Consider the following 9,721-nt stretch of genomic DNA (forward strand, 5'->3'; position numbering starts at 1 on the left):
TTATTTGTCAAATAAACTCACCCTACTTGGCTTTAAATTGGGCCCTCTCAACACAGATCTTCAATTTTTTCCTTCCCTCAATTATCCACAAACATCTTGGAACCATCTTGCTTCTCAAACATTCCAAATATTTTTGTCTTCTAGCCCTTCTAGGACACTGCCTTCAGTTCTACTGGTCCATGGAACCATAAGTTGAAAGCAGAGACATCAACATTTCCTTCTGCTCCTCTTTATATCTAATAATTGCATCATCCAATTTAAAAAGCACCTTAATATCTAGTAAATGAAATAACATTATAAAAAGGGAGATTCACCAGTTTGTATATAATGATTTGTGTACCTTAATTCTCAACCTGAAAGTTTAAAGTGAATTGTCTCACACATACCAGAAAAATCATTTAGCTTAATTCTGTTTATGTTTAGTAAACAATATATAATCAGTAGTAACAAAAGAACACTTTATGAGGCCATGAGTGTTAGAAAACCTTTCCTACTTTAAAAGTATGTATTTTCATCAAAAGCCCTCAGGATATATGAGTAAACACAGAAGTATCATATAATAAAAAAAGTAATTCTCTACCATATTATTTTTTTACTTTTAATATGTGATCCTATATTTTTAATATGCTTTTCTTAGATTAGTCATGTTAACTTTTTAAAAGGCCCATTTTCATATTTTATGGGGAAGGCAGACTGAAATTAACAAACGGAAGTGTATTTTAAAATCAGATTCATTTGCTAATACTTTTCGATGAAGAATCAAAAGAAATTATCATGTAAGAATACATGGATAGCTGGATTATCAGCATTGTTTAAGTGAATTAATTTTGTTTCTTTATTTTTCAGCACAGGATTACAAATAATTTGGTTTCATATCCCTTTATTTATTGAGCTAGATTCGTTTTGCATCTGTACTTTCTTTCAAACATTCGCCTTTCATCTTTATTTAAATAATCAAAGACTTTTGCTAATATATCCAACTTATCTAGGACTTAATCTCATGTCTCTGCTTTCAACTTATATTTTAGTCTTTTCTTGTAATTATGACTTTGGATGATTTTTTGTCCAATCATCTCATACTTCATAAACCTTTGAACAGAGGTAATACCGTAAGTTAGTTTACCTCGGAAAACTTACTTTTATTTGAAGGTTCAATTTTGAGAGAATTTGGATTTATGATATTATGTATTATAATAATAAACTAAATATCACGAATTACAGTTTTTTAATCAGTAATTTTTTAAGTGGGGTCAGCATGTAACTTCTCATAATACGTGGAAGGAAATAAAATCTGAAATATTTCAGAAGTGTATTTGAAAGTTACTTTGACGATTGTAAGATTGCCACAAAAAAGAAACAATCGCTGCATCTCCTTGAAGCATAAAATGCATTATTATGCATTATTCTTTCTTAGGTGATTTTTCAAATATATTTCAAATATATATATATATCAGATATATATATATATATATATATATATATATATATATATATATATATATATATATATATCAGAAACTTACAAAGAAGGGAAGCTGAGTGGCTCAGTCAGTTGAGCGTCTGACTTCGACTCAGGTCATGATCTCGCAGTTCATGAGTTCGAGCCCCGCGTCGGGCTCTGTGCTGACATCTCGGAGCCTGGAGCCTGCTTCGAATTCTGTGTCTCCCTCTCCTCCTCTGCTCCTCCTCCACTCATGTGCATTCCTCTGATGAGGAAATAGAAAGCCATATCTTGGAGAAGACAGAAATTCAGAGTTGAAAGCAATACTTGCAATGTTGTATGTGACCCTTTGCAGGTGGCTAAGAGGCCAACAATGGCTGAGGTAGTCTGAAAGGTTAAGTGATCAAAAGATGAATTTAATTTCAGATCCTGCCAAGATGGACAACAGTTTTGTAACCTGTCCTTCATTTAGATTAGTTCCTGGGATCCTGTAAACTAGGACTAACCATGAACCAGAAAGAAACCTGCCCTTGCATGGACCAAAGCAGTTTTTGGTCATCTAGTCCCTAGAAAATCTCAAACTCTACAAATGGATTATGGTGATCTTAGATTACTAATGCCTCCAAACACTTGGCAGTAGAGGGGAAAAAGTTCCCTGGAAGCTGTAGGCACAAATACATAAAATCATCATATCCATGTCCAGAACACAATAAAATGTCTAAATAGGTATCCAAACAAATCATCTGTACACAATAAAAAATAACCCAGTACATGGGGAGACACGATGATTGACGGTCCCACAATAAGAATAGATACCATATATAACCGACACACAGAGACTATAAATCAGCTATGCCATCCATGATCATGGAGGTAAGTGCTGAACTTAAACTATTCAGCAAGAAACAGCAAAGTGTAAAAAGTAGCAAGACAATTTCAAAAAGAACCAATCAGAAATTCTAGAACTAAAAGATACAATGACCAAAATTAAAAAGGTAAAGGGTAGATTTTACGGCATATTTAATTCAGCTGAAAAACAAAACAAAACAAAACTATCGTGATTTGTAAGATGGGTCAGAAGAAACTACACAGAATGAATCAGGAAGAGAAAAAGTAAATGAAATACAGAAGAAAGGCTAAGAGACAGAGAATACAATGAAAGATTTTAAATTCATTTAAAGGGAGTTCAGAAAAAGAGAAAAAGAAAATGTAACTAAAACAGGGCTATAAATTTTCTAAAACTAATAGAACATATCAACTCACACATTCAAGAATCCCAATGAAACCCACAAAAGATAAAAGATATTCAAGAATATGTACAATATATCTGTGGAAAATCAAAGCAAAAAATAATAACATCTTTATAAAATTCACGGGAGTATCACATTTAAAGGATCAACAGTTTAAAGGGTAGCTGTCTTTGTGACAACAATGAAATCCAGAAGCCAATAGAATTATAGCTTCAAAGTATTAAAATAAAATGACTACCAACATAGTATTAAATGTTCTATAAAAATACCTTTCAAAAATGAACAAGAAATAAAGACATAGACTAACAAAGAGAAATCACGATAATCCTTCAGCAACCATATCACAATAAAGAAAAAAATACAAAGTTTTCTAAGCTGAAAAAAGAATCCTAAATGTAAGGTCTTGAGACGCAGGAAGGAAGCAAAACTGTAAATATGATTAAATCTGAATCAACATAGAGTACATGAAATAAAAATAACAATAGCTGCCAGAGCTAAAAATTAAAGAATGAAACCCCACAGAAATAATATATACATAAATCAAAAACAGAATTAATTGTAGTTAAAGTAGACTACATTTCCCACATTTACTAAGAAGAGGGTAAAAACCAACAAATATTAGTCTTTGGTAATTCAGTGGTGCATGTTGTAATTTCTAGAGACAGAGGAATTGAAGAAATAAAGAATATTAAACTATAAATATCATAGAAAGGGAAAAAGAAATAACAAAATGTTCAACTCAAAAAAAAATGTAAAGAATGAAAAAAAGAGATTCATCAAACATCTGGGACAATATGAATACAAATAATAAGCCAGTATTTGTAAACCTAAATATACTAGTTTATTAAAGAAATGTAATGAAAGTGCTAATTAAAGGAAAATAGATTCAGACCTGATTTAAACAATCAACCGTATGCTATTTAGAAGGGAGTTATCTGAAACAAAAGGATACAATAATGTTGAAAAAGCTTAGAAAAAGTTTTACCATGTGAATGCCAATGAAAATAAGTCAAGCATAGCTATATTAATATTAGATAAAATATATTTTAAAAGCAAAAAAGCAATTTTAGATATAAAGATTATTTCTGAATGATCAAAAGTTTGATTTCCTGGGAAGATGCAAGTATTTTAATCATTATACCTCAAATAATATGTATTCTGCGTACACAGGCAAAAATTGACAAAAATATAAGAAGGCATAGAAAAATCTATAAAAATAGTGAAAGATTTTAGTATACTTCTCTGAACTGATAGATCAAGCAGGTAAAACATTTATAAAATACAGAATATTTTAAGATTTTTAAATTTGATGTTTAGGGTATACAGAGAACATTTTACCCAGTGAATTCAACACACACATTTTTTCAGGCACACAAGGAACATTTAAAATCACTAACCATATATATACCAGGCCACAAAATAACTTTAAAAATTTTTCAGAGAACTAACGAAAATCATAGTCACTAATCATAATGTAATGAGGTGAAAATATCAATAATAAATACATCAAAATCTCCCTTAACTTTAGAAATAGATAAATACAGCACACCTAGATGGCTCAGTCAGTTAAGCATCTGACTTCAGCTCAGGTCATGAGCTCACAGTTCCTGAGTTTGAGCCTTGCATCAGGCTCTCTGCTGTCAGTGCAGTCTGCTTCAGAAATTGTCCCCTCTCTTTCTGCCCTTCCCCCTCTAACACCACCCCCCCCACCCGCGCGTGCTTTCTCTTTCTCAAAAATAAATAAAAACATTTTAAAAAAAGAAATTGATAAATACATTTTTAAATAAACCACGGAGAAAAGGAAAAAAACAAAACAGAGATTAGAATGTATTTTGAAGTGAATGAAAATAAAAATACAGCATAACATTTTGAAAATACTCAACATATATTTACAGGGAATGTTACAGTTTAAAAGCCATATTTTAGAGAAGAGGAGAGGGTAAAAATTGATAAGTTAACAAAAGATAGCATCCATCTCAAGAAAATAGCAAGAGAAAAGCAAAATAAACCCAAAGAATAAAAAACAAAATAAACAAGAAGAGAAAAATCAATGAAATGGAGTTCAAATACATAATATAGTATCAACAAACTAAAAGTTAATACCCTAAAAAGACTAATCCAGTGGATAAATTCTTGGCAAGAGGGATCAAGAAAAATAAAGTGAAAGCATAAGAAAGCCACTGTTAGAATGAAAAAGGAATATCACTACAGCTCCAACACACATCCAAAATACTGTACTACAGAAAACTTATTAAACTAGATGGATTCCCAGAAAAGTGCATCTTCCTAAAATTTACATAAAAATAAATAGAAAATCTGAATAGTAATGAAATTAAACAGAATCAATCATTTAATTTCCCTCAAAGCAAATTCCAGGACCAAATGGCTTCATTAAGGAAGAAAAAACCCAATATTACATAAAAACACTTCCAAAGAATAGAAAAACAGGGGACATCTCAATTCATTTTATGAGAGTAGCCTAACTGTAACACCAAAACTTGACAAGGACATTATGAAAAATAATATTATAGGTAATTAGCTTTCATAAGCACAGATGCAACAATCTTAAATCATCAGAAAGTTAAATACAGTGATAAATAAAAAGGTAAATTAAATAATAAATAATAAATAAATCTAGGTAAAAAAAAGGTAACACATCATGATCAGTTGAGGTTTATTCCAGGAAAGTAAGATTTCTTTCACATTAAAAATATCAAATATTTTACTCAAAAAATGACAGGACCAAAAGGAGAAAATCACATATATCAATGAAGAAAATGTATTTGACAAAAGTTAATAGTCATTATTGATAAAAACCATTAATCTAGAAAAGGAAATTTCCTGAATTGAATAAAAAGGATCTAAATTCCTACAGCAAACATTTTAGTTATAGTGAAATATTGAAAGTTTTCCCCTTGAGATCAGAAACAAGACAAAATAGGCCTATTAATAACACTGTCATCACTTATATTTAACCTTTTGAAGGCCACCCTAGCTACTGTAAGGAAGCAAGAACACATACATAAATACATACATTAATGTGTAAGGATCTAAAAAAACAATTAAATGGTTATTAATTGTCATTAATAATGACAATTAAAAATGTCATTATTAATGACAATTAATAACCATATAGGGTTCTACAATTTTAAAAGTTATCTATAGACAAAATATTTAAAATTAATAAGTAAAAACATCAAGGTTGTGGGATACAAATTGATACAAACAAATTGGCTGTATCTTTATATTATGGTTTATAAACAAAAATGAGATTAATAAAAACATTTAAAAAGTTACCTAGAAACATAAAATACCCAGAAGTAAGTTTAATAAATATGTACAATATGTCCTTACAAAATATAGCTGAGAGAAATTAAAGAAGAGCTAAATACAAAAAAAAGATGAACTAAATAATTATTCATTGATTGGAGAACTGAATGATTTAAAGATGTCAAGTCTCCTCCAACTAAATATGAGATTAAATGCACTCCCAATCAAAATTTCTGCAGTTTTTTTAAAAATAGAAATTGACAAACTGACTCTAAATGTGTATAGAAACCTGAAGGGCCAAGTACAGCCAAGGCAATCTTGAACAAGAGCAAAACTCGGTTACTTATACCACCAGCTACCAAAAATGATTACAAAACCACAGTAACGCAGCCAATATGGTATTTGCAAAAGAATAGTAAAATAGGCCAACAGAAAAGACTGAAAAGTTCTAAGATGACCCACATATATATGACCACTTGATTTATGACAACTGAATGCAGTAGAGAAAGAAGTGTCTGTTTGTAAAAGGTCCTGGATGAAATGAACATTTATGAGAAAAAACATAACTCATCATTTCTAACACATATAATAGAAAAATCAGTTCTACATGCATTGCATACCTAACTGTGAAAGTTAAAACAATGTAGTGTTTAGAAGAAAATGTGGTAGAACATCTTTATAACCATGGAATAGGCAACGATTTCTCAAACAGGACCCCAAAAAAATAATAATCAAAATGAGAAAACTGACAAAATAGACTGACATATTTTTGGTATTGAAATACACTATTAGGAGAATGAAAAAGCAAGCCAAGAAGCAGGAAAAGATAAATTCAACACAGACTTCCAACAAAGTTCTTATGTCTAAAAAACATACAGAACTTCTATAGAACATTAAAAAAAAGGGAGACAACCCAGTAGAAAAATAGACAAAAGACCTAAATAAGCACTTTCACAAGAGGATATTTAAATGGTCAATAATCATATGAAAAGCAGTGATTTTATTGCTTCAATTTATATAAAGTTCAAAAACTGGCAAACTTATCTTTTGGAACTTTTAAAATTTACGAGAGTGGTTATGTTTTAGAAAGAATAGCAATTGGAAGGAGGTACTTTGGGGGCTTCGGAGTTTTAAAACCAGATGGCATGTCTGCAATGTTTTTTTTCACAGTACTGTCTCTGCTGTAGTTCTTTTTCTTGATCTGGATGACGGATACATGGATGTGTTCACTTTGTGAAAATACACAGAGCTGTAACTATGATTAGTTCATTTTTTTTGTTTTTATGTACATTATACTTCAAAAATAAGTTTATAAACACACACGCTGATGAACTGAAGCAACAACAACAAAAACTTCACTGTGTGAATAAAACCAATTCCAAGCAAAATCCAAACTATAGACCAACTGTTTATGATTTTGCCTAGTAAATATATCGGACGTTAAGAGTTAAAAAAACTGTGGAAGAATATTAAGGTCATTTGGGAGAAAGAATGACCTTTATAATATGACTCCAAATTCAGAAAACATAAATAAATGATAAATATGACAGATTTAACTACAAAAAAAATAAAATTTTGTATGTAAAATAAATGAACAAAGTAAGAATGTAGACTGGGAAAGTGCAACAAATACTAAAAATAACATTTAAAACACTGTAAATAAACTTTAAAAAATATATCTAATAGACTCTTTCTTATAGTTAATGCTTTATTTTTCTTTACTTTTTAAGTTTATTTATTTATTTTGAGAGAGAGAGAGAGAGCAAGGAGAGAAAGGGCAGAGAGAGAGAGAGAGAGAGAGAGAGAGAGAGAGAGAGAATCCCCAAGCAGGCTCCTTGCTGTCAGTGCAGAGCCCAACACTGGGCTCAAACTCACAAACCGTGAGATCATGACCTGAGCTGAAATCAAGAGCTGAACACTCAACTGACTGAGCCACCCAGGCATCCCTTATAGTTAATACTTTAATACTGTTTTCTATTCAACATGTTCTACTTATGAGAATATAATTACTTTCTTTCTTTCTCCAATTTTTTATTTAAATTCTAGTTAGTTAACATACAGTGTAATATTAGTTTCAGGTGTAGAATTTAGTGATTCATCACTCACATGTAACACCCAGTGCTCATCCCAACAAGGGCCCTCCTTAATCCCCATCACCTATTTAACCCATCTGCCTGCTCACTTCCCCTGCAGCATCCCTCAATTTGTTCTCTACAGTTAAGAATCTATTTCCTGGTTTGCCTCTCTCTTTTTTACTCCCCATGATTATCTGTCTTGTTTCTTAAATTCTACATATGAGTAAAATTATATGGTATTCAAAGGGATACATGCACCCCAATGTTTATAGCAGCATTATCAACAATAGCCAAATTACGGAAAAAGCCCAAATGTCCATCAACAGATGAATGGATAAAGACGATGTGGGATTCCAGAAGAAAGAAGAGTGCGGCGTGAACATGGGGAAGCAAAAGAAAGCAAGAAAGTATGCAACCATGAAGCGAATGCTTAGTCTCCGAGATCAGAGGCTGAAAAAGAAGGATAGATTGAAACCTAAAAAGAAAGAAAAGAAAGATCCAAGTGCACGCAAGGGAAGAGAAGTCCCCCAACATCCTTCCTGCTTATTCTTCCAATATAACACACAGCTGGGCCCACCTTACCACATCCTGGTTGATACCAACTTTATCAACTTTTCCATTAAAGCCAAACTTCACTTAGTACAATCAATGATGGACTGTCTGCAACAAGTGTATCCCTTGTATAACTGACTGTGTAATGGCTGAAATTGAGAAATTGGGGCAAAAGTATCGAGTGGCTCTAAGGATCGCCAAGGATCCAAGATTTGAACGATTACCAGGCACACACAAAGGAACCTATGCAGATGACTGCCTAGTAAAGAGAGTAACTCAGCATAAGTGTTCCATTGTGGCCACAGTTGACCGGGACCTTAAACGAAGGATCAGAATCCAGAGGATCCCTGGAGTTCCCATCATATACATTTCTAACTATAGGTACAACATTGAGCAGATGCCAGATGATTATGGAACCCCTCGGTTCTAATTCTAACACTCTAGATAGAGTTCCTCTGCCTTCCTTTACCAACTTTTTCTGTTGCCAGTTCATGTAGCAATATGCTATAACATTAATTATTCTCCTTCTTACCCATTTCCTCTGTTATAAGCTGAGTATGGTTAAATACACTCATTTTTGATGTTGTTTTGAAATTGATATTTTGTATCATTTGAATTTTGTTGCATCTTTTTATAAATCAGATGATTGCACACATAAAAAAATAAAGATGGTGTGGTACATATACACAATGGAATATTACTCAGCCTTCAAAAAGAATGAAATCTTGCCATTTGCAACGACGTGGATGAAGCTAGAGAGTATTATGCTAAGTGAAATAAGTCAGTCAGAGATAAGCTATCTCTTGAGAGGAAATTATGGGTGATTTTTATTTCTTCTTGGGACAGCTCCTTACTTTTAAAAATAAGTGTGCCTTGTGTTAATGTCTGAATAGCATACAATGAATATTTTAAAAATATGTTCATATATATATATATATATATATATATATATATATATATATAAATTAATCTAGAAATCAAGAAATCTCTACTCCCCCTCAAAAGTATTCTTATTTCTGAACACCAGCTGATTTTTATTTCACAAAATATCATTTCTGTTCACCAATTATCATACCCCATTACTTCACACTATCATGCTCATTCTGGATAAGCATATGTCTCGATACTCTTAT

General features: G+C 31.7%; 1 pseudogene; it reads left to right on the plus strand.

The window, feature by feature from the left end:
- The first annotated feature begins 8,387 nt into the window (after positions 1–8,387).
- On the plus strand, positions 8,388–9,018 carry LOC106977287 (rRNA-processing protein FCF1 homolog; annotated as a pseudogene).
- The last annotated feature ends 703 nt before the right edge of the window (positions 9,019–9,721 follow it).

Source organism: Acinonyx jubatus, chromosome X (assembly GCF_027475565.1).
Source record: "Acinonyx jubatus isolate Ajub_Pintada_27869175 chromosome X, VMU_Ajub_asm_v1.0, whole genome shotgun sequence".
Taxonomy (NCBI): domain Eukaryota; kingdom Metazoa; phylum Chordata; class Mammalia; order Carnivora; family Felidae; genus Acinonyx; species Acinonyx jubatus.